Consider the following 26,127-nt stretch of genomic DNA (forward strand, 5'->3'; position numbering starts at 1 on the left):
AACAAAAACAAAAAACCCAAAGAAACAAAAGGCGGTATCCAGGCTCCTCTCAAATGGGGGATGCTGACTATCGGTGCCAAAGCAGAGGAATCCCTCCACAGACATTGGCGTGGCCAGACTGCCTGTCTCCATAGGCTGCCCCAGGGAACAAGGCAGATTCCCCAAACACTAGGTCTTCAGTGTAGGAATAGAGTTGAGACCGTGGAAGGTCTTGACTCGGACATTTTAAGGGGGCGGGGGGGGGAGGACTTCCCCCACTGCAGACAGTGACTAAAAAGGAAACTTAACAGAGGCATCACAAACAGGGTCAGGAGCTACAATATTCTGCTTTTTAAATCATGTTGCCTGTAAATCCCCAGTTATTTCTAACCAACTCACTTCCTTAAATGTACAGGCTCATCCTAGTCGAGCCCACAGGGCTGGCCGGCACAGAGGATCTGCTGGAGAACTTTGGACCAGAGGTAGAGAATACATTTTCCATGTCTTTGTATAAAAGAATGATTTGCAAGGCCCACAAACTCACTCAAAATTAATGTTTCTGTTGTGGCCACCGCACCATGGTGCTGCTTAATAATTCATCCCCCCACTGAGATCTGCAAATCTGTAAAGTTAAAGGGTAAGACATAAACGGACTAGATTAACCAGGCTTCTCAGGCTCTTCTGAGAACCTTTTTAATTTTAACCCGAACTGCAACTCTTTACTTAATACATTAATCCCTGTTCCCATCTTAGTGACCGAGTAAACTCATTAGAGCCAGCAAAGAATCTCGTAGGAGTTCCGGAAGGGAGTCTCGCTGACATCCATCATATTACAGGTCACTGAGTGAGCTTAAAGCCCAGATTAGGCTCCTGAAAATTTGGGTTCATTTGCCCAACAAGGAGCCATTTCTGACTTAACTCAAAGCATAAAGAGGAAGCAAGTAAAGAAAAAAATGGAAGAAGCCTCCGGAGTGCAAAGTGGTTTGAGGGTGAAGAGAGAAGGATGTCAGCCAGACTCCCCCAAGTCGAAAGGGGGTTGGAGGGTGGAGGTGAGGTGAGGGGGAGAATCTTTGTGCCCAAAGCTCTGCCATCTGATCAGTACGAGCGATGAACAGCCAGCCCGCCATACAATTGCTGGAATTTTGTAAATTACACTTTAAAAAACGTTCATTTGCATCCACCTTAAAGATGAGAGGAGATTTCAGGGCACCTGTCTGACTCAGTTGGTGGAGCATGCAACTCTTGATCTCGGGGTTGTGAGTTCAAGCCCCATGTTGGGTGTTTGAAGATGATTTCAATAACTAACTAAATAAATCTTTAAAAAAAAAAAAAGATGAAAGGAGACTTTGTTAACTTGGGAAAACAACCAATTTGGGGAGATACAAAACACACGCAAGGTGCTTCTCTATCTTCTCTCATTCAGCACAAGTTTTCAAATAGGCAGGTTTTGGCATCCCCGTTTTGAGACTGGAAGGAACAAAGATTCCAATTCCATGACACGCCCAAGATCTTACAGAGAACTTGACGGAGGCACGAACGTGTTTTGGCCCCGCCGAGGTTCCCGGAAACCAGGGCATCACAGCATCTGTGTATTCGGCTCTGCTCACTCAGGCTGCTCTGCTCAAACATCAAAACTAACCAAAAGAGCTAGGAAAGGAAGGGGCCAAAGGACGGTGACATACACTTCTCACTGAGCCCTGCAGCTCCCCTGGCTTCCCTGGCATTTTTACCACGACACCCTCAACCAGGATACATGTCCCCCAAGACTTAAAAGACCAAACAAAAACGCCCAACTTCTCAAACCCACTAGAGGGATGCTCCATCACCTTACCCTGTCTTCCGCCTGGATAAGGAAATGGGCAGCATTCTGCCTGCACAGGTCCCCCTTTCCATTGGCGTGGTCCATCAGGCCACTTGGAGACTCCTACCAAGATGGGAAGAGATACCAGTTACACGTCCCTGATCCCACTCGAAGGTACCCCGCCAGGACTGGCAGTACGGGGTGTACCTAGATTTAGAGACAAACACTACATGGGAAAGCGGTAGGTGGGCCCGAGCAGAACCTCAGGCCCTTCTCCCAAAGGGTCTGTCCTCTCTTGTACCTCCCCAATCTCAGAATTCACTTCAACAGGTCAAAAGAAACCTGGGCCGAAACCTGGAAAAAGCACATCTTTTTGTTACTGTAGGCAAAGGAAAGCTCATGATTAATTCATTCTCCTGGCACTCAACTCTCCAGACAGCGGGGCAAAGAACAGAAATGGTATTTATGGTGGGATTGTTTTCTCAAAAGCCAGTCTCCAGGGGCTGTCCTGGAGTGGATTCCACAATGACGATTCTGCACTCATACACATAAATCATAATTTGTCTTTCTGCTGACATCACACAGAGACTACAAAGTCCTAAACTGTGGACGGAAGGACGACCATATGTTCACCACAGTAAACTCACCAAGGCAAAGAGCAGTCAGGGGCAAGATAGCCATTCTTTATGTCTTAGAAACACACTTTGTATCAGCAACAGTTGAAAAAAATTTTTAAAACTTAGGTTTAAATGTATATTACTTAGAGTACTTCCTTTCTTAAGTATCCTAGTTCATCAGGTGTGACATAAAATCACATAGGCAAAATCTATGATTTCTCCCTGAGAAAAAATCATAGATTTCCTATTGGAAGAGAGATGATTTCAACTTTCCTATAATAATACATTCCTGCAAAACATGTTTGAAGGGCAAAGGTCCAAAACTGAACAGTAGTCACAGATGTTCTTAGAAGGGGATTCTCTTACCAAGAGCCTGGATCTCATCATCATGGATCATGGAGGCATCAAAACCCTAGGGCCCGGGCGCCTGGGTGGCTCAGTGGGTTAAGCCGTTGCCTTCGGCTCAGGTCATGATCTCAGGGTCTTGGGATCGAGTCCCGCATCGGGCTCTCTGCTCAGCAGCGAGCCTGCTTCCCTCTCTCTCTCTCTCTCTGCCTGCCTGTCTACTTGTGATCTCTCTCTGTCAAATAAATAAATAAAATCTTTAAAAAAAAAAAAAAACAAAAAAAAACCCTAGGGCCCAAGCAACTCAACGTGCTGATGGGTAAGGCTGGTGCCAATGAGGAACCTCCAACCTTAAGCTATTTTAGCTTCACAGAGAAATCTATCCATCAGTGTAGAGTTTACACAGTATAAAGAAAATGATGCCATTTCCTGGTAAAACTTACTAAAACTGTTGAACCTGATAAGTACATGAATTAATTGGTTCAAGTTTCCAATAGTTGGTACAGGATCCCTGACCAATAACTTAAACAAAGGATGACTCCTGTTTCTCAAGATCAAAGAGCAGTCATTCCACAGGCTACTTCAAGATTGATCACCAGTTCTACCAGCGGTGAGACATGCACACAATTAAAGACTGGAACTAAAAAAAAAAAAAAAAAGACTGGAACTACACCCGTCACGCTGTGGTCTTTAGAAGTAACTTTCCACACACTCCTGTTTCAATTGTTTAAATTCCTCAACACAACCTCCACCCAAATTTGATTTCACTCTTACTTGAAACATCTCTCATTATCTTAATAAGTAGAGACTTGCAATGACATCCGTGATAGAAATCCGAGAGATGGGAGCTTTAGGAGTCAATCAAATCTCTAACAATGCTACCTAGACAACAATTCTCCTAATTAAGCAGAAAGTCGAGGGTGTTAGCATTTCTTAAAGTAATATTTAATAGTTAATTCCATACTAAAATAGGGAAGTTTTAGAATAAAACAACCAGGGGATCATTTGTCCCCTCACTTGATACCAAGTTAAGACAACCTGCTTCATCTTATTACCGAGATCCCGAGGCCCCTGAGTCAGAATGAGCCACTGATGGAAGTGAAATGATCTCTGACCACACTACCCTGAACTCTGCAGGCACGGAGCCGTGCCAACTGTCATGCCAGAATGATGAGACAATGGGTATTTCAAAATGTCTGTCCCATCTCAGAGCCTGGCCACCTGCTCACATCAGCACCTCGGGCATCCCTGAAAGACAGTGAAGTGAATTTCTTCTTCTTCTTCTCACTGCCAGAGAAACATGTCAGCATCTAACTGCATGCAGTCCACCACGGAAGGGACTACAAGACCCAAAGAGGATTACTTTCATTTTTCTTGGCTCTTGGCTCATTTTATTAGTGCAGCCCAAAATAACTGCAGGACCTACATAACCCAATGGGACACCCATTCAAAGGAGAAGCTGTCCTCGGAGCAAAGAGCCTGTGTCAAAACTGGGCAGGAGAAGGCTGGCCATGGGCAGCGGTTTGGAAGGTGTGTTAGGGCAAGTCTTAGTTCTTAAGGGCTGTGTGTTTAACGAAACAGAGGAAACTCCTTCAGAGATAGCCATCATTTCTAGACACGCTACCCTGAAATTTTATTGATGAAGATTGGGGATGCTGCCAGACTGGGAGAAAGAGAGAATGTTTAATTAAATTAGGACCGTTTCCAGGAAGAAAAGTGTGATGCTTAAGTGAACTCTCTCTTTAATTAGAACAGAATGGAGGAAACAGATCTCCTGGGATTACAATGGTGGGTGGTGGCCCCCCAGATGCCAGTGAACACGTTAAGAGGGCAGGTTGCTTCCCCTGGGAATTTGCTTCCCGGATTCAAAGACGTACCGTAGAGAGATGTATAGGTACATGTGTGTGTGCACTCTTTTCAAAGGATTTAAGAGGGGGTAAGGAAGCCTGCTCAAATTATGGCCGCTGCACTTAAAACTGCTACAGAGAAGGGTGCAGATTTGTCCAAGTCTGACCACACAGCCTCTGGGAGCCAAACCAATACCACCCCACGCGGGAAACTGGCTTGAAGCGACAACCCACCATCTCCTAAATGAGTGAACTCCCTTTACAGGATGCCCCCTTTCTGAGGTTTAGGGAGAGCTCCCCAGGGCTGGCGATGTCTGTCCTGAGGGCAGGGAGCTCAGCAACCAGCTGTCTGTCTAGCCCATCCTGCTCCCCACTGTATGCAGCCGCCCTTAGCCTTCAAGGCACCCCTGCCTGCCCTGGCCTTCCTCTGCGGGTTCCGCGGCTCACGGACTGCGATTCAGTCCCCCGTCCCCCCACTATGTTTCTCCAGAATTGCTCAGGGCCACCAGGATCTCCTCGCTCTCCTCTCTGAGGGCATGCTCTCCCCCACCCCACCCCCCCCATTACCGGCACCATTTGCTCAGAGCTCAGCAGCACGATCCACACCTCCCACTCCCCAAAGTGTCTCCACAAAGGGCCCAAAGAGAGGTACCCTCAGCTTTATCCAGGATAAAATACAGGATCCCAGCAGCCGGGGTCTCAGCCTCAGGCCAAACTTCCAGGCTCAGGGCATACCCCTCCATCCCAGCCCAGGAAGGGTGCCCTCTCTGTTCGTGCATGGTCTCCAGAGCGCAGCTCATAAATCCAGTCTGCAGGGCTCCGGCAGGTCCGGGAACTGGCCCTCCCTGGCCTCGGGCTCCCGGCGCACCCCCTGAGTTCCCCAAACCCCCAGCGCTGCCATCTAAGGACTCCTGTCTTCCTTGGGAGCTGAACCGGTGGCTCCATCCTCTGCTGCTCCGGTTCAAGAGGGACGGCCACGGCCGGCCGTTAGATACTCCTCGCTTTTCCTCTACGGCCCAGGCGCGCCCGTGTGTGTGCGTATGTGGTTGTGTGGGGGGGAGGCAGGGGAAAGAGTCCTAAGTTCATTTTTCAAAGCACATATAACTAAGTACTGAATAAAGCAGCCAAAGGCTCGGCCCTCCCCCAAACCTAGGAATTCAAAGCCACATGGCCACAGCCCTTTCCAGCCAGGCCCCCTCCCAGCACACGCTCCTCTAAGCAAGGCCATACAAGCCCTTTAAAGTCCGCGATCCTTCTGAGGACTCCCCAGATCTGCAGCCCCTCCCAAGCCACCCTCCCCCCCCCACGCCTGAACCCCTACATCAGGAGGGCTCTTTGGGGATGCGGTGTCGGGGGTCGCCGCACCCCCAGCCTGGGCCACCCACCTCTGGGCGCGGGATCCCGGGGGACGCAGTCCTCGAGCTCCGCTCCCGCTCGGCCCCTGCCTCCCGGCTGGGGCGTCCGATAGGCTCCAGCGAGGAAGAGCGGCAGCCCCAGAGCGGGGCAAGCGCGTCTGCCTGGAGCAGCGGGCGCGGGACGAGCTGGAGGGCTGGGAGCGCCGCCCGCCAGTTGCCGGAGCCCGCCTCCTCCCCGCCCCTCCCCGCGCCCAGCGCCCGGCTCCCGGCGCCCACGGGCCGCCCCTCCACTTCCACGTGCCCTCCCCATCCACCCACCCACACCTCTCTGTGGCTTTGGTGGAATCCAAGCACAAACCGAGAAACCACGGAATGAATGAATGGACAGCCTGGAGGGATGGAAGGATGGATGAATAGAGGCACCGGGCCAGGGAAGCCGTGCGATTTCCTAACTGGGGAGAGGGCTCTGTGTCTGGGGATGTGGAACTGTGTCAGCGTGCGGGTGGGCGTGTCGGCGTGTGCACAGGCGTACGCATGTTGGTGTACACATGTGTGTGGGGGGGGCAGGTGGAACCGTGTGGGTGCTGGTGCACGCTCGCGATGCCAGGAGCCGCTGAGCTCCTCCTGCCCTGCCCGGGGTGGGAGCGATCGTTCATTTCTTACCCAGCACGACGTTGGTCCCCAGGGAAGTACCACCGCTGGCCGCGGTGAGGAAGTATGTCTTGGTGACAGGGATGGGGTCTCCCTGTGTTTTGGCGCTCTCCTCGATATGGCCCAGAGGCCGAGGTGTGGACAGAGATGGTTCTGGCGCTCAGGCTAGCCAGAGCCCTCAGGCCGCCCTCCCCATTGTGGCAGCCGGCGGCCTGGTGTCACAGCGGGTGAGTTAACAAAGCCAGCGGTGGGGAAGGAGGCAGCTGATACACAAGGTGGGGCTCCACTAGGCGGGTGGCCAGTCGTCCCTCACTCTCCAGCGGTCTGAAATTTCAGTCTGTAATCCCCTCCCCCACCATGAATATTTAAATAATTTTAATGACCCTTTGAGAAGGGACTGTCTAGAAATCCTCAGAGGACACGCACAGAAAACACCCCGCACAGAACAAGGCACGTTTAAAAAGCAAGCACTGATCTTCCTCTGCTCCATCTCCGCAGAGGAAAATAATATAAAGCCAGGTTTCTTGAATCCCACTTTCCATTGGGAATGATGGGGATTTTTCGTTTCCTATTTATTCTCTCTCCATCTTTGCAAGTCAGAGCCCCTCACACTCCTTTGAATTCCCATTCTAGGTAGGCTTGCTTCTTTCTGAACCCCTGGCCAAGGTCCTGGGGTCCTCTCCCGAGAGTCAGTTGTGCGTGCCAGACGAGGCAGGAAAGACAGCTGCTGGTCCAGTTCTTCTTTGCTAATCCACAAAGGCCCTCGATCTCCCATACAAAGAAATGATATCATTGGGAACTGCTCAGAAAGCCTGTCCACGCTAATGACACGTTGACAACAGAACCCTCCGGAGAAAAGGCATCTTTCCAGTCTTGAGCTTTATTCACACTTCTGCTGGGGGAGGGGCTAAAGTCCAAAATGGAGAGGTCAGTTGTTCTCCTCAGGGTTCCTGAATGTCAATAGGCTTCTTTTTCTTGCCACTTGGGAATTGTTTCACCAGCATTCTGGTAGGTCTCCACTCTTGAATTTCAATAGAATTTACTGATCTGTGGTCTGAGATTACAGAGCTTCCTCAATCAATTCCGTTCTCTCGCTCCCCTTCTTTTTCCTTCCATACCTCCTTTCTTCCCTCCTTCCCTCTCCCTCCATTCTTTCCTTCCTTTTTCCTTCATTCCTCCTTCCTTCCTCTATCCCTTCCTCCCTTCTTCATTTCTTTCCCTCCCTCTTTCCTTCCTGCCTTGTAGCTCCTCCTGTCCCTGACTTGAGGAGTTAAATATCTGAGTGCCCTTCATCAGGCTCTATTTTTACCATTTTAGTAACACATGAAAAACTCACATGGAACTGAGGGTGTTTGGGTAGAGTTATTTATTATATGGACCACAGACTCTCAAAGGAAAGATTCTAAAATGACAGCAGAGATGAGGTTTTAGAAACAGTATTATGGCAGGTGCGTCATGACTCTTTCTTATGTTTCTAAATTCGAATAAATGTAAAGTTTATCCATCAAATTTGTTTCATTATTAGAGAGTACAGCAAGTCACGCCGGCTGAATTATGTCTTTCCTAAAGTGATGTCAGTGTTAATGTTAATTTTTTAAAAGATTTATATTTATTTATTTATATATAGAGAGAAAGCATGTGCACAGAGGGCAGGGGCAGGGGCAGAGGGAGAGGGAGAGAGAATATTAAGCAAACTCTGTACTCAGCACAGGGCCCAACCCGGGGCTCATCTCAACCAACCCTGAGATCACAACCTGAGCTGAAACCAAGAGTCAGATGCTTAGCCGACTGCGCCACCCAGGAGCCCCAATGTTAATATTAATTTTAATTTAATAGTACTTTTAATACTGATTAATATTAAATTAATATAAATAAATATAAATTATATAAATATATATAATTAATATTAATTTTCTGTTATTCTATTAATTTTAAAGTTCTGGTCTATCCTCCAGACAACTATTGGGAATATTCATTTAGGAAAAGTCCATGTTCAATAGATATTAATTTACAAGAACATTTCCTTTTCTTCCATCTCATAAGGTGTTAAAGAAGTAGACGTGATTTAACATTTTTTAATGTTAAAAACGCTTGGTACATGCCAGGTTCCCAGAAATATTTGTTTAATTTGTTCAGTGAAATCAAGGGTATGAACGTCTGCATGTGAAAGTAAAAACTGTTCCTAATTAGCATTTTCTCATTTATTTCCCCCTCAGTCAGTGGTTCTCAGTCAAGGGTGATTTGACTACCAAGAGGACATGTTAGGAATGTCTGGAGATATTTTTGACTGATGTATTTTTGATTGCTATAACAATGTTACAATTGTTACAATGGGGGAGATTTTGTGATAGTTATAATGTTATAAAGATATATTGATATCTAATAGGTAAGGCCTGGGACATTGCTAAACAGTACCCCCAGGGACAAAGGATTATCATGTCCCAAATGTCAATAGGGCTGAGGCTGAGAATCTGGCCCCAGACTCGAAGCCAGTACTAAGAACCACAGACATGAGAACCACTACTGTTACCAAAATGCAGATTCCCGGTCCCCACCTGTACCTACTAAGTCTGAACGTCTGGGGGCATGGCCAGGAAAACTTTTTTTTTTTTTAAAGATTTTATTTATTTATCAGAAATAGAGAGAGAGAGAGCACAAGCATGGGGAACAGCAGGCTGAGGGAGAAGCAGGCTTCCCGGTGAGCAGGGACCCAGATGCAGGACTGGATCCTAGTCCTCTGGATCATGACCTAAGCTGAGGGCAGACACTTAACCAACTGAGCCACTCAGGCATCCCGCTAGGTAAACTTTTAACAGCTGCTAGGTGAGCGTAAGAACATGAAAGTATGAGAAATCCTAGAGATGGGAAAAGCTGGATTTACCACCTAGCACTTTTTTTTTTTTTTTTTTTAAGAGAGAGAGAGAGAAAGCCCGTGGGTGTGAGCAGGGGTAAGAACAGAGGGAGAGGGAGAGAGAGAATCTTAAGCAGGCTCCATGCTGAGGGCGGATCCTGATAAACAACACTGAGATCACGACCTGAGCATAAATCAAGAGTTGGATGCTTAACCAAATGAGCCACCCACGTACCCCATCACCCAGGACATTCTTATGGGTACGTAAGAATATACCCGTAATATTCTTATGGGTACATCACATCATATATCTCTTAACATGAGAATGATTATTAGAGCTGAGAATATTTTATGAAAGAAGCCCATTTAGTCTCCTAGATGCACTTTTTTTTTTTTGAAGATTTTATTTATTTATTTGTCAGAGAGAGAGAAAGAGCACAGGCAGGGGAAGCACAGGCAGAGGGAGAAGCAGGACCCACCCCCCCCCCCCAAGAAAGGAGCCTGATGGGAGATAATCTCTGGACCCCGAGATCATGACCTGAGCCGAAGACAGATGCTTAACCAAGGGAGACACCACGTGTCCCCTAGATGCACTTTAGAAGCACATTTGAAGCAAAGAAAGGGCTACTAATTCTGCAGGGTAAAAAACCTAGCTGGGATGTACAAATGTTAAATGTTCCCAAAGGCCCTACACCATCTAGGACACAAAACCTTTTGGAAATGTAGCTTAATAGGAGAACTCAGGATTTCTTTTGCTATGACCTAATGTACATTTCTGCTCCTTTTGCATCTGCCTTGCTGCTGGCCCCCTTTAAACTGTGCCCTGACCAAGAGTGGTCTCCACGGAACCCAAGAAATACAATATACACTAAAGAAACACCAGAAGTGGGTGCCTGGGTGGCTCAATGGGTTAAGCCTCTGCCTTTGGCTCAGGTCGTGATCTCAGTGTCCTGGGATCGAGCCCCGCATTGGGCTCTCTGCTCGGTGGGGAGCCTGCTCCCCCCCTCTCTCTGCCTGCCTCTCTGCCTACTTGTGATCTCTCTCAAATAAATAAATAAAATCTTAAAAAAAAAAAGAAAGAAAGAGAGAAACACTAAAAGTAAAGGTTAGTGTCTGAGAAAGAATTCAGCTTAGACAGTTTGACAAAACCTCTTCTTTCTTCCCAAACTCAGCAAAAGGAACCAAATCCAGCAAATAGAGAAGAGCAGAAGTTGAAAAAAAGACTTGTGAGTGGCTCAGAGCAGTGATTTGCAAACCCAAACGAGGGCCCAAGACTGGCCCATCATAAACGAGAATCTGCCACTTACCCCTTCTAGCAAGGAGAGACATCAAAAACATCAGCTGGGTGGAATCCTTATATGTTAAATGTGTCTCACCAAAAATAAAAGTTTGCAAAGAAAAAGGAAGAGGAGGAGGAAGAGGCGGGGGAGGGGGCAGGGCAAAGGAAACAAGACCAACACCAAAAAGGCTGGCCCTGCTTTAACCAACAGCTCTAGATCTGTACAGCTTTCCCACCAAGCAACAGGTAAAGCCTTTGGGAAGTTAAGAAGGATCCCAATCCCAAGGGCATCTCCATGGGACCAGATGTACCACTGAAAGTCTAAGAGAAGAAACAAACAGGGGGAAGTACTTGCAACATACATAACAATGAGTTACTATTCTAATATGTGAAGAGTTCTTACAAATCAACAAGAAAACTGAAGAAAATAGTAAATACTCAAAAGAAAAAAAATAACTTAATATTTTATAGATGAATAAGTAAAACTGGCCATGGAACTTTAAAAAATATGCTCAGGGGTGCCTGGGTAGCTCAGTGGGTTAAAGCCTCTGCCTTTGGCTTAGGTCATGATCCCAGAGTCCTAGGATCGAGCCCCACATCGGGCTCTCTGTTCAGTGGGAAGCCTGCTTCCTCCTCTCTCTCTGCCTGCCTCTCTGCCTACTTGTGATCTCTGTCAAATAAATAAATTAAATTTAAAAAATATGCTCAAACTCTTTGTAATTAAAGAAATGCAAGCAAAAATATAGGGCTCATATATTTTGTCTATGAAATTTGGTAAATACATAAAATACAAATTTTATTTGTTTTTGGTGAGGGAGTGATGAAAATTAAGTGACTTGTACTGTTAATGGGAATATATACTGACATTAATAAATCAGTAAATTCAGAAGACAATTTGGAGCTCTCTCTTGGGATAAAAAATGTTCACAGTGCTCAAGTGCAATTCTCTTTGGGAATTCAGAAGTTTATAAAATCTAGGGAGTCAGATGACATATTGGGGTGGTGGGGAGAAGTCAGTGGATGAAAAATTCCTGATCACCGATAAGGCCAAAAAGAAAAAGAATATTTAATATACACTTCTAAAGTTGTTTGCCATGCTGTGTCGTGATGTGTTTCTGTAACCTGCAGACCTTTTAAAGCAGGGTTTGTTTGGAGAACCAAAGGCAAGGGGCTTGTATGAGGCTTGGTACAGGGTGAGTATCAGACAAGATGGATACGAGATGAAGACGTCAGACAAGAAATCAGAACAAGGAATGACCAGAAGAACTAACCACCACCCCCCGCCGCTGCCCCATGCCACTTGGTTAATCACTTGAGTTAAGAGCCCATAAAAATAATGGGGTGGGGGTGCCTGGGTGGTTCCGTGGATTAAGCCTCTGCCTTCAGCGCAGATCATGACCTCAGGGTCCTGGGATCAGCCCTGCATCAGGCTCCCTGCTTCCCTTCCTCTCTCTCTGCTGCCTCTCTGCCTACTTGTGCTCTCTCTTGGTCAAATAAATGAAATCTTAAAAAAAAAAAAAATAATGGGGTGGGCACTGGACATCTTCTAATTTGTGAGTAGGGGTTCAAATAATTTTACTTTAAGTAAAAAAGAACAATTTATCCCTGCTGGCTGTAGGACTTGGAACAGCCAATCAACTAACTCCTGGGATCCACACAGGTCATTTTCTTGCTTTCTAAACCAAATAGTGGTTTTACCTTGTTCATCCAGATGTTTTATATGTCTATGGCTTTCCACTTAAGACATTTCTCCACTGACCCCTGATTCTCATTTAAAGGCAGAAAGGGCATCTCTCTAGATAGTGTGGATTTTTCATAGAAGGGATGACCCATCCATAGTACATTTTAACCACCAACTTTTTGAATGTCCAACACATAAGACTGACATGGGTCAGTCAATGGACTACATGTTTGGAGTTACAGTTGTGTTTTATCAAATCAAAAATACCCTTCTCAAAGCCAACTCTTCTCTAAGGTCAGACCTGGTTGCTAAGTGGTAGTCAGCTCTGAAGACCGCAGATCAGTGTTTCCCAAGCTAGCTCACATCAAGAGTAGCTCGGAGAAAAAACGGGGGGGGGGGGGGGGGTTGGTTTCCCTGAGGCCCAGGAATCTGTATTTGTTTAAGCTTTCCACATGATTCTGTTACCCAGCCTGGTTTGGGAGGCACTTGGGGAGGACACAGTCCTTAGGCTGGAGAGGGAGAGAGCTCGTGGACGCAGAGATAGGGACCGTGTCATATGAGAACACTTGGCTCTTAGACCATGTTTACTCTCATTCTTGGCCTCGTTAGCAATGCCTGCCTTTCCTTCCTTTCCTCTCCAGGGTCTCTGGCTTCCTGTGCCCCGCTGAGTTCCTTCCCTGCCTATTCCACATTTATTTCCTTTTCCTGCATCCTCACCTCTCCTTTGCCAAACTTTCTAACACAAGGAAATGGTGACCTGATTACATTCATGCCTGCTATTTAAGATTCTTTTTTTCAAAAGACCTTTAGGAACCCTGCAAATGAAACATTCCAAAACCAAAGCAAATTTTGCCCACCTCACTGTCCGTCTTTGGTCCCACCTTGCAGTTGGACCCTGACTTCTCTCCATGGACAAACTGAGATAGAATCATCCAGATTGGCCATTGTAATATACCATTACATGGTAGCTGAGAGAGAATGTCATACAGTATTCCAAACTAAAATCTTCAATGAAAAGCAGCAATGCGGGAAGCCCTGTGTTGGGAAGGATGGAAGGAAAAACTCTACTGGTGGAGGGGAAAGGCAGGGTGGGGAAGGAAGAGGGCACAGAGGATAGAGTCTCCTGGTATGGGAAGCAAGAAGGTGCTGATGGCTTCATGGGACAACTGTGGGTCCCATATCCTTAGTCCCAGAGTCCTTGAAGCTCATGTACTAATGACAAGAACCTACTCATGTATTACTTTGCTATGTAACAACAACAAAGCTCTCTGAAGTGCAGATTCTTTGTTTCGTGACTGAGGATTTTTCTCATTTAACAAGTGAATCATGTTATTTTTCTTAAAAGATTTTATTTACTTATTTGACAGAGAGAGATCACAAATTGGCAGAGAGGTAGGCAGAGAGAGAGCAGGGGAAGCAGGCTCCCTGCTGAGCAGAGAGCCTGATATGGGGCTCAATCCCAGGACCCTGAGATCATGACCTGAGCCGAAGGCAGAGGCTTAACCCACTGAGCTCCCCAAGTAAATCATTTTAAAAACCTACTAGGGACACCTGGCTGGGTTGGTAGGTATAGCATCTCTTGGTCTCAGGGTCATGAATTCAAACCCCACATTAGGTATAGACATTACTTCAAAAAAAATTTACTAAACATTCCAGAGTTTATGCCCTACTGAAGGCAAAGCATGAAATGAGGTCGTTTTTAAAGCATGGCATTGAAAAACAGAAAATATGCCCAATATACTGGAGCTGTGCACCGTGTGTTCACAGGATACTGGGAAACAGTGCCCCCAATGCCCAGGACAGTCTTCACTGAGTAAACTCAGTGGATTTGCCTCTCATTAATGATCTGTGTTTGAAATGCTAAACTACCTTTTCTTTCCAGAGCTGTTCGATTCCTTTTCAATTTTAGGTAAGATGGAGAGTTATTTTTTAGGTTTTTTTCTATTTTCTTTTCTTAAAGATTTATTTATTTATTTGAGAGAGAGAGAGAGAGCATGAGCAGAGGAGCAGGGGGAGAGGGAGAGAGAATCTCAAGCAGACTTTGTGTTGAGCGTCCAGCCCGACTGGGGACTTGAACCCATGACCCTGAGATCACAACCCGAGCTAAAACCAAGAGTCAGATGCTTAACTGACTGAGCCACCCAGGTGCTGCTATTTTTAATTTTTTACAAAATAGGACTGTAACATTTTCCCAGGAATTCCCAAGTTTCCCTTTGAACTTCTGTTCAGAGGCTGTTTGTTCATTTATGGAAAGAAACCTAAGGCTCTTCAGGACAATTAGGGGCAGAGAAAGACTACATTTTGACATCTTAAATAATTCTGATTATCACAGAGGTAATTTTCCCAGCAGTTTCTGACAAATCAAATGTTTTATTTTTTTTTAAGATTTTATTTATTTATTTGACAGACAGAGATCACAAGTAGGCAGAGACACAGGCAGAGAGAGAGAGAGAGAGAGAAAGAAGCAGGCTCCCCTCTGAGCAGAGAGCCCCATGTGGGGCTCAATCCCAGGACACTGGGATCATGACCTGAGCTGAAGGCAGAGGCTTTAACCTACTGAGACCCAGGTGCCCCTCATCAAATGTTTTAATATTGAGAACTATGCAGTGAGAAAGTAGGCTTTTTCTTCTACAACATGGAACACATGAAATTCCTTATCGTAGTGCTACGTTCACCAAAGATGACGAGCTGTATTAGAAGGCGTTTTAAGTTTATGTGATGCACAGTTACTTGCTCACCTAAGCTGCCACTAAGATTCCAAAGTGTTAAGATCTTTTAAATATGGAGAACGCTGATGGTTGCTTTGATGGCACGTTTAACGCTTCTGTTGGGATGGGACCGTGGCCAATGTAAAATCACTTTCTTTTCTTTTTTTTTAAGATTTTATTTTTTTATTTATTTGACAGAGGCCACAAGTAGGCAGAGACGCAGGCAGAGAGAGAGGGGGAAGCAGGCTCCCTGCTGAGCAGAGAGCCTGATGTGGGGCTTGATCCCAGGACCCTGTGTTCATGACCTGAGCCAAAGGCAGAGGCTTAACCCACTGAGCCACCCAGGTGCCCCATAAAATCACTTTCGAAGCCACAACAGCTAATGGTGAAGTCAATTAAATACACAGAGCCATGTTCTCTGTGCACACTCTGCACCAGCTCAGGTCAAAAGCTTCTCCACAGCTCCCTCCCCTTCTCCTCTCCTCCTTACTTGCTCTCCTCCCTCCCTCCTTCCCTACCTCCTGTCCTCCCCAACCATCCCCCTTCCCTCTTTCTCTTTCTTTTTAGACTGCTGCCTGGTTAATTTTAGGAGCAGGCACTGCACACTCAAATACCTTAAGAAGCCTGTTATTCTGACAGATCACAGAAATGGGTAAAGCATCCAGGTACCCGAAACTGTCAGTGACTCCCATAAAGGGCTTGGGGCACTGAGGAGCCCTGGAGCTGGACCGCTAAGTAATTTATAGCCTGGTGGAGATAAGATAGGCGGGCACGGAGCCTGGGACGGCGTGTTTAGATAGAGGACTGTTGCTGCTCCTGTTCTTTATTTTAAGCGTTTTCTGTACTTGCTTGGGATGGGAGAGGGCATATCACAATGCCAGAGATGGAGACTGAGAGCTAGAGGCACAAAGGACTTGTCACCCAAGCCACGTCCCTCATTTTACAGCACAACCAAAGTGTCCGTGAAATATAGGGGCAAGAGGCGGGGGATTGGATCCTGATCTGTCCCTTATTCGCTGTGTGAACTTGGGAAAGCTGTCTCCCGGAACCCTCCCCTGTAAGCGGTAGATCAGAGCTTCTACCATATATGGTTGCTGGGAGCATAATGAGATCATCCATGTAAAGCTGTAAACTCACCGCAGGCTACAAGGTCAGAACTCAGCAGTGGTTGTTGTTAGTGAAGCCAATGAATCCTAGGTCGGGGACAGAACTTGCACAGAACCACCCAGCAAGACTGGGCCAGAGTCAGGACTCAAACACAGGTCTGCTCGCTCTCAGGCCAAAGTAAAGTTCTTGGCTGTAAGTTTGGCTCCTTTGGTATCATCATCCTTTCTAAAGCAAACAATAAACAACCAGAAAGCCTTTAACCTCACGCTCTTTCCTTCACCCAGAAAGCCCTTCTCACTGGCTCCAGCCTGTCCAACTCCTGTCCCTCAAGGGCCTCTTTCTCAGCCTGACCCCAAGGCTGACATTCCCCAACCACAGGCTTCTTCCCTCCATTTCCATTATCCTGACCTTTCCCTGGATAGAGACGTTCTATCGAGTGCTCCCTAAGTCCTACCTGGAGCTTCACGTCTTCCCTTAAGGACCCATCAAAGCCACTTACGCCAGCCAAACTCCATACGCCTCCCTGCCGCTTAGCTTCCCTGCATTTCCTGACTGAAGGTCCTGTGGTCCCTAGAGCCACCTCTGCCCTCTTCTTCCCAGAGGTCCAGACACTGCGGTTTCCCCTACTGTCCCCAACGCCTCTGCCTGGTCTAGTCCTGCCTCCTTTCTTGCCTGGACCACTCACTGGTCTCTTAACAAGCATTTCTGTCTTCGGCCTCTCCCCCATTTTGTCTACTTTCACGGTGTATATGGGTTGGCTTCCTAAACTGCTCTCCATTGGTTCCTCTTACCAAAATGAAAATTCCTTCTTATTCAATCATTCATCCATTTACAGATATTTATTAAGATCTTGCTGTGTATGAAGCATCACTGCCTGTGGTAGGGATACGGGGACGATCAGGCAGGTGTTTCTCTCTCTCTCTCTAGGACCACCGAGCCTGGAGAGGGGATGGGCATTCTCCCTGCCATTTCCTCCGGACTGCTGTCCTCCTCTCTCAGTAAACTCTCCTCTCTTACCACTTGAAGATTTCAGGCCCTGTCACTCTGTCCACTAACATTCTGATCATAAATCATTACACTAAAATGCTCTTTTGAACCATCCCCATTGGAGTAGGTTTCTAGGAAATTTCTTTCTAAACACAAAAGACCAACTCACAAAAATAGCTTTTTAAAGCACACTGAATACAATAGTTCTTAAACTTTTAGGTAAAAAAACAAAAACAAAAACAAAAAAAAAAAACCCTGCACTTTTAAAACCCCAAACAAACCAGACATTCCTGAAAGGCAAATTCCAAGAAGAATTTCATATTTCATATGCAAGGATCAACAACCCTCACATTTCTAACATTTACCATGGCCTTTCCTTTTCCCCTCCTATTACCTGGGTCACTCTTCTCTCTTTCATTCCCTTAATCACAAACACAGTCTTTTCAGACACATCACTTAAGCAAAAAATGTGTGGCTGGGAAGTTACTGATTCCCTCCATGAGGAAAGCATACTTTTTGGTCTTTGCTCTGGATCCGAAACCAAGTGAATGGATGCTTGTGAAGTTAACAGGCTCAACTTTTCTGAGAAAAGGATGAACACTCACGGACCACAGGCAGGAGACCCGCAGGTGGGACCTTCTATGATGATTCTACCTTTCTGTGCCTCAGTTTCCCCAGTCTTTAAAATCGGGACAGTTACACAGTATCTGGGTTGCAAGCCTGGGGTGAGTGTTGGATGAGTTAATGCTCACGACGTTCACAGAACCTACTGTTCAGATTCTCAGTGGGCGTAGCTACTTATGATGTATCGGTGCCAGTCTGTGCTCTGAAATTTCCCCATTTTGGTCCAAAGAGCCAGAGTGGTCTTAGATCGGATGAGCTCTTGACGAAACCCTTCTCCTACAGGATCTTAAATATTTTCCTTTTGTTAAATTTTAATGAAAGCATTTGGGGGTGCCCGGGCGGCTCAATTGGTGTAGAACCCAAGACTTGATTTCGGCTCAGGTCACGATCTCCGGGTTGTTGAGATGGGCCCCGTGATGGGCTCTGCACTGTGGGGTGGAGTCTGCTTGGGATTCTCTCTCCCGTGCTCGCTTCGGCAGCACATATACTAAAATTGGGATTCTCTCTCCCTCTGCCCCTCCCCCTCCTTAATAAGTAAGTAAGTAAATAAATAATTTTTTTCCCAATTATAAAAGAAATGCATACTCATTGTACTGAAAGCATTAACTGTGGTCTCTGGAATATTACAGACTTCAGACTGAATCCTAACTCCACTCTACAGATTTTGTGACCTTTGGAAAGTCACTTAACTCCTCAGAGCTAGGATTTCTGCACCTGTTGTACTGGTGGGACCCGGAGCGTACCTGCTTCACAGTGTAGTTGTGAGTGTTAAATGAAATAACGTAGGTCTAGTAACATAGTGCCTGGCCCTTAGCGCATGCTAGGAAAGAACGGGAGGACAAATCAGGAGGGGAAGAAAGAAGCCAAGAAGGAAGAGGGAGAGGAAAGGAGGGAAGGGGGAAGGAAGGAGAGGGGGATGGAGGGAGGGGGGAAGGGGAGAAGGCTGAGAGGATAAGAGGAAATAGGAAGGTGGTCAAGACTGTCATAGGGTAAGAAAAGCCTGATGAAGTCCACATGGGGGAAAAAGGTTTATTTTAACAAACTTTCAAATATAGTGAAAAAATGCTTAGAAACAGGATGCATTTTTAATATGAAAAAGAAAAAGATTCTCTACCTCTTTTGCAATGCCATTTCTCTTAAGAAGGATTTTCCTTTGTCACTCATGGGATAAATTTAATATAAACTTGGAAAATTTTTTCATATTTGGGTTTTGTTCATATTTTCTTTGCAAGAACCAACATATTTACAGCACATCAAGAATTTAAAAAGTAGTGGCTCCTAGTGGATGAATATTTGTTTATTTCTCAACTTTCAATAAGCTTTGATTTTTATTTTTTATTTTTTAAAGATTTTATTTATTTATTTGACAAAGAGAGAACACAAGTAGGCGGAGAGGCAGGCAGAAAGAAAGAGGAGGAAGCAGGCTCCCTGCCGAGCAGAGAGCCTATGCAGGGCTCGATCCCAGGACCCTGGGATCATGACCTGCACTGAAGGCAGAGGCTTAACCCACTGAGCCACCCAGGCGCCCCAAGTTTTGATTTTTAAAAATTTCCAGAGGATTTAGTGACATTAATTTGAAAAAAAAATTACCCTTAACATGTGAATTTGTTTAAATATGGTACACCTCTGGGGTGCCTGGGTGACTTTTTTCAGCATCTGCCTTCAGCTCAGGTCATGATCCTAGGGTCTGGGATCAAGTATCAAATCAGGCTCACTGCTGAGCAGGGAATCTGCTTCTTCTTCTCCCTCTCCCACTTCCCCTGCTTGTGTTCCCTCTCTTGCTGTCAAATTAAAAAATAAATAATAAAGTACACCTCATGTAAAAGTAACAACACAACATTCGATAAATCGATTTTTTTACCTAAAAGCTAACAAATGCGGTGTAACAGAGAAGTGCAGATACCTTAGGCAACACTAAATGAAGAAACCGCCCTAAGCTCAGGCTTGGTGGGGACAGCGGGTTTTCTAATAGATACTACAGGACACCCATAGGCTGAATTTCTCCAGGTTGCATGAAAGGTCTATTTATTCACTGTGGGCCCAGCTTCCCTTAGTTACTGAAGAGGCAGTTCTGTTTTATCATATTCATGAATCACCACAGTAGAATGATAACAAAAATGTAATCAGAATATTGATGGGATGAGGGCCCAAGGGTAGGTCTGAAAACCATTTCATCCAGGGGCTGAAATCTACTCTTATCCCACCAGGTAAACTCCAGCTTTGTATTGAAGAACAAATGCAAACGGAACTACATAAAAGCTCCCTTATTGATCAGGGGCTATGAGACCTACTTTATACATTTGCATACAGTGCAGTCATTTTTTTCTCGCATGCAAAACAGTGTGAAGTAGTCTTTAAGAACAAGGGCGGGGGTGCCTCGGTGGCTCAGTAGGTTAAGCCTCTGCCTTTGGCTCAGGCCCTGATCTCAGGGTCCTGGCCCTGATCTCAGGGTCCTAGGATCGAGCCCCGCATCCAGCTCTCTGCTCAGTAGGGAGCCTACTCCCCCTCCCCCCCGCCTCTGCCTACTTGTGATCTCTCTCTCTCTGTCAAATAAATAAATAAATAAAATCTTTAAAAAAAAAAAAAAAAGAACAAGGGCTGCCTGGTTAGATCTGGGCTCTGAGACTCCTTTCTGTGTCCTTGGACGAGTTGCTTAGGCTCTCTGTACCTTTTCTTCCTCTGTAGACTTTGGTCTTTGCCCCTGAGCCCCTCATAAGAAGACAGGCTTATCTGCAAATGGGCTCTGACCTATATGGACAGAGACTATTTCTAGAGCTTTATCATCATTAGTTGCTCCCACTGCTGGAATGCGAGAAATGAACATAAGAGGAAATGCACGGATGTGTCCAGGAAATATTTGTGAATATATTAGAACTTTGACTTGGAATATCCAGGCCACTATCATCTATTTTAGGAGGTGACCACTCAGAGAAAAGGAAATTTTACCAAGTAATAGAGTTGGTAAAAGTGCAAGAATATTTCATCAACATTTTAAAAACTGGGATGATGAAGCTATCTGTAGAAAATGAAATCAGGCCAACACCGATAGCCCAGCTAAAATTAAAATTCTAGAATGGGCTTCAGAAAAACCATAACATGCCCAGATTGAGGAAAAGCTGTTTTGTTTTTGTTTTTGTTTTTCATTCAAGAGAAATAAAACAAACTGGGGTCAGAGTTCCCTATAGTTTCATTTCACAGAGAAACCAGTGAGTTGTAGATCTTGACCTGAGTCAGGTTCAGAAGCCTTTATTTCTAGGAAAAAAAGTCAGGAGAGGTCTGTTGATAAGCTATCAGTGTATTTTGTGAACTGAAACTGTGTATCTGTCTAATTTAAAGTTTCATAGAACACACTGTTATCCCTGAATAAAGGCATAGTAAAAAAAAAAAAAAAAGTCCCAAACCACAATAATCAGACACATTAAGCAATTATCTTCACCTCCTTGGCAACACCCCTCCTGACTAGGGCTGCCAGACTTAGTAAATTAAAATATTCGATGCCCAGTTAAACTGGGGCGCCTGGGTGGCTCAGTGGTTAAAGCCTCTGCCTTCAGCTCAGGTCATGATCTCAGGGTCTTGAGATCAAGCCCCGCATTGGGCTCTCTGCTCGGCAGGGAGCCTGCTTCCCTTCCTCTCTCCGCCTGCCTCTCTGCCTACTTGTGATCTTTGTCTGTCAAATAAATAAAATCTTTAAAGAAAAAAAATCTATTCATCACTTCTCTAAAATTCTATTTTAATTTAATTAATAAATTAACTTAACTGAGAGTCCAGGGTTGTGTGTGGCAAAGCTACCCCTGCCCCATCCTGCAATCTCCCCTGCCTTTGCTAATGGTAAAACTAATTTGCATTCATCAATACTCAGATCAAGAGGTTAAGCAGTGTCTTTCCACCGGGTTCAAATGCTCACTTTGAGGTCTTTGATAAGTTACTTACACTGACTGAGCCCCAGTGGCCACATCGGTAAAATGGGATTAATAAGAGCCTCTCCCTCTCAGGGTCAGTCTGAGAATTATATAAGACAGTCCGGGAAGGGCCTAGCGCAGAACTGAGCTCATAGCAAGAGCTCAATCCAGATTAGCTATGGTTGCTGGCAAGAGAACACGACGAAGAAATAAAACAGCAAAGAAGTACCTGGATCTTTCCGTTGCCAGGAATATTCCTTATGTATACATAGATAATGGAGAGCTGTCAATGGCTATGATTTCATTTATGTGACTTTCATTTTATTGGACAAATAGGGAGTAACACATAGGAATGATAATAACCAATTTGATGCAGCTTATTACAGTCTACAGCATGGCCTTTCACATCCATTACCTGGTAACAATGCCAAATGCATTTTTTTTTAATTTAATTTATTTATTTGACAGACAGAGATCACAAGTAGGCAGAGAGAGAGGAGGAAACAGGCTCCCTGACGAACAGAGAGCCCGATGCAGGACTCGATTCCAGGACCCTGAGATACATGACCTGAGCCGAATATAGTAGCTTTAACCCACTGAACCACCCAGGTGCCCCCCAAATGCATATTTCAAAAAAAAAAAAAATCAAGACAGTGGCTCTCAAACAGGGACTCCTGTGAAAAGGTAGCTGAAGGGTCTCGGGATGCCTCTGACCCTCTCAGAGATCCACTACTCTGAAGAGTTTAAAGAATTACAACAATCTGCGACAAAAATTTTTCCTTTGGCAAGGAAGCAAACAGAGAGCGATCTTATGTATGGACACAATGTGGAATGACTTCTGGTCCCCCACACAAAACAATCCTCCGTGTGGTCATCATCAAATAAAGGACAAATGGCTCCACCACGCAGCTGCCCACAAAAGACCCTCGGCAGAATGGCTGTAACCTGTGGCCTCTATTCATCACCGGAAGATTCTAATTGCTTTCCCCCTTTTGTAATGGAGAACATCTGCCCTTCCAGAACAATCTTTCTCCCAGCAGTGAATTTTACATATAGAGAAACAACATCCTTTTTTTTTTTTTTAACGTTGCTTTCCCACGTCCTTGATTAGGAAACATGCTCCCTTTTTAATGGCTTTACAGCCAGAATCTCCAACCTGACTAAATGGTACCCATCTTAGCCTAAGCACAAATGAGAAATATTGTATATGTTGTTAAATTAATTAGACTGACGTGGCTCTATTACCACGGTCGTCTATGTAAGCAAACCAAAATCTAAGCCTGTAAATGCTTCAAGGTTATAAAATCAAAACACAAAGGACAGCCAATCCCAAGAGCCAACTAGGCTTTAAGCTATAAGCAATCAATAATTCTTTTCTTTGCTTCTGCCTTTACTCTATACAAATCTCTCCCCGAGTCCCCATGTTTGGAGCCTTATTAATCACTTCTGATCAAGTGCTGCCCAATCTGAACTGCTTTCCTCAAACTCTTAAAATGTTTAATAGGTCTCGGTTTATCTTTTAATAATGTAAATAAGTACAAGGCTTCTTTCTGGAAAAAAAAAAAAGAATCAGCTGTGCTAGAATTTTCAGGGCTCCTTTTTGCAAGAACATAAGTTTTTAGTATCTTCATACAGAATAAGAGGGCAAGTACAGACAGCATTTGCGATTTAGCTGGTGTATGTATTTGATTAAAATGGCTCTTTTTTGCAAATACTTAAGTTTTTAGTATCTCTACATAGAACAAGAGGGCAAGGTACAAGAGCATTTGGGATTTAGTTGGTGTATCTATCTGATTAAAATGGCAGCCAAGCCACATGATTTCTACTCAGAAGAGAGTTCTTTTTTTTTCTTTAAAGATTTTATTTATTTATTTGACAGACAGAGATCACAAGTAGGCAGAGAGGCAGGCAGAGAGAGAGGAGGAAGCAGGCTCCCCGCTGAGAAGAGATCCCAGGATCCTGAGATCATGACCTGAGCAGAAGGCAGAGGCTTTAACCCACGGAGCCACCCAGGCGCCCCGATAGACTGGTTGACTGGTTGGACTGATAGAGTTCCAACATGACTGATGCAGTTTTGAATAGTCTTCATATAAACAAAATTCAAGAAAACAATGCATAGCCCAACAGGTGCACTTTCTGGCTCCCAGCAGTGCACCCAGCTGAATAAAGCCAGATACTTCCAGGATGTTGGCACTGAGTAGTTGACTCCACAGAAGAAAGGAAGCACTGTCACCAGCAAATTCATTTAAAATCTAGCATTAAGCGCCTTTCTGATGCCTTTATTTGCACACTACTCTTAAACGTCTATGAAGTGATCGTCTTTCTCACTTGCCTTGTCCACAGGATGTGAAAATGCTAGGTTGAGGGTTAGTCATTTGACTGGCTTTTTAAGATTAACAGGATATACTTAAATTCCCTTTGAGAAGACAAGGGGATATTATTATATATAAAAGGCAACACTGAGGTGGTTGCCAGGAGCTCGAGGGAGGAGGGAATGGGGAATTCACATCGAATGCATACAGAGTTTTAGTTTGAGATGATGAAAAAGTTCTGGAGACGGAAGGTAGGGACGGTTGCAAAACAGTACGAATGGCATCATAATGCTATAGAACTGCACTTAAAAATGTTTAAGGGGTAAATTTTGTTATGTATGTTTGACCACAATAAAAAAAATGGATACACTAATAAAGATCGTTTTTTGTTTTTTTTTTTAAAGCTGAGATGTGAGGGGAACATAAGCAGACAGAAAAGCAAGAGAGAAAGAAAAGAAAGGAAAAGAAATGTTAAGAGTCTGATGAGCCCGCACCCCTATTCAGGGCTGATGGCAGGGATACTAAAGAGGAAGAATGAGTTGAGGCCCTCCCCAACCCCGTGTCCTTTACCCCATGCCCCATCCCCAATTGGTAAGAGGGTCCCTCCCGCACTCCTGTGAAAACAATGACTGAGCACTTGAATGAGAGAGGACTGTGTGCAGCGAAGAATTTTGAAGACCCCACCCTTTAGCGAGTAATGGAAATCAAGCCATCAAAAATCTAACTGCATACAAATGATCCATAAGCACATGAGAAGATACTCAGCATCATTACCCCTGAGGGATGCAAACCAAAACCAGGGTGAAATGCCACCTTGCCACCTACTAGGATGGTTATAATCAAAACACAGACAAAAGCAAGTGGGGGGGGGCACCTGGGTGGCTCAGTGGGTTAAAGCCTCTGCCTTCGGCTCAGGTCATGATCCCAGGGTCCTGGGATAGAGCCCCGCATCGGGCTCTCTGCTCGGCAGGGAGCCTGCTTCCTCCTCTCTCTCTGCCTGCTTCTCTGTGATCTCTGTCTGTCAAATAAATAAATAAATAAAATCTTAAAAAAAAAAAAAAAAGCAAGTGGGGACTAGGATGTGGAAAAAGTAGACCCCTTACCCAAGGCTGGAGGGTGTGTAAAATGGCGCAGTCACTTGGGAAAACCACTTGACGGTTCCTCACAAAGTGAAACATACATTTACCACATGACCCAGCAATTCCACGCCCAGGTCCACAGCCACAACACGTGAAAACGTATGTCCATGCAAAGATTTGCACATGAATATTCACAGCAGTGAATTCATAACAGGCAAAAAGTGGAAACAAGCTCAAGGTCCATTAGCTTGTGAAAGAGCTAAGAAACAAAGCAAAACATCGGTGTACCCATTAACAGAATACTATTCAGTGCTAAAGGAAATGAACTCGTGGTTGAGGACACAATAAGGATGAATCCCAAAACACCATGCTAAGTGAAAAAAGGACAAACGCAAAAGACCGCATGTTGTATGATTCCATTTATATGAAATGTCCAGAACAGGAAATCTATGGAGACAGAAAATATGTGAGTGTTGGCTTGGGACTATGGAGGGAATGGAGATTATCTCTCATCAGGCAGGAGGGATCATATGGAAGTGATGAAATATTATGAAATTGGTTGATGGTGATGGTTAGTAAAATTAAAAACTGTTAACTTAGGGATGCTTGGGTGGCTCTGTCAGTTAAGCATCTGACTCTCAGTTTTGGCTCAGGTCATGATCTCAGGGTCCTGAGATGGAGCCCTACAGTGGGCTCTGCACTCAGCGGGGAGTCTGCTTGAGATTCTCTCTCTTCCTCTGCCTCTGCCCCTCACCCCGCCCGTGCATGCCTACACACATGCATGTGCTCTCTCTAAAACAAATCAAATCTTTTTTAAAAACATTGTGAAATCATAGTCTTGAATGTGTGAATCTTGTGGTCTGTAAATTATATACTTCAATTAAGTTGTGTTGAAAAAAGAAAGGAATGGTAAAAACTGAACTGTAATTTAGAGGCTCTAGCAAGTGAAAAACAAGCAAAACCGCAAGGGAAGTGGCAAAGGAGGGGAAAGCAGGAAAGGAGACT

General features: G+C 45.1%; 1 protein-coding gene across 2 annotated transcripts in view; it reads right to left on the reverse strand.

Moving 5' to 3' along the window:
• The window catches only part of PALM2AKAP2 (PALM2 and AKAP2 fusion), a 488,976-nt gene that overhangs the window by 103,883 nt on the left and 358,966 nt on the right, over positions 1–26,127 (reverse strand). Inside the window, exon 1 of one of the 2 annotated variants that reach the window (XM_046022261.1) lies at positions 5,975–6,144. The exons of the other annotated variant lie outside the window; for it this stretch is intronic. The gene's annotated coding sequence lies outside the window, so the exon portion shown is untranslated. Of the gene's footprint in view, positions 1–5,974; positions 6,145–26,127 lie in introns of those variants that run through there. 2 annotated transcript variants of the gene reach the window in all.

The sequence above is a fragment of the Meles meles genome, chromosome 11, assembly GCF_922984935.1.
Source record: "Meles meles chromosome 11, mMelMel3.1 paternal haplotype, whole genome shotgun sequence".
Taxonomy (NCBI): domain Eukaryota; kingdom Metazoa; phylum Chordata; class Mammalia; order Carnivora; family Mustelidae; genus Meles; species Meles meles.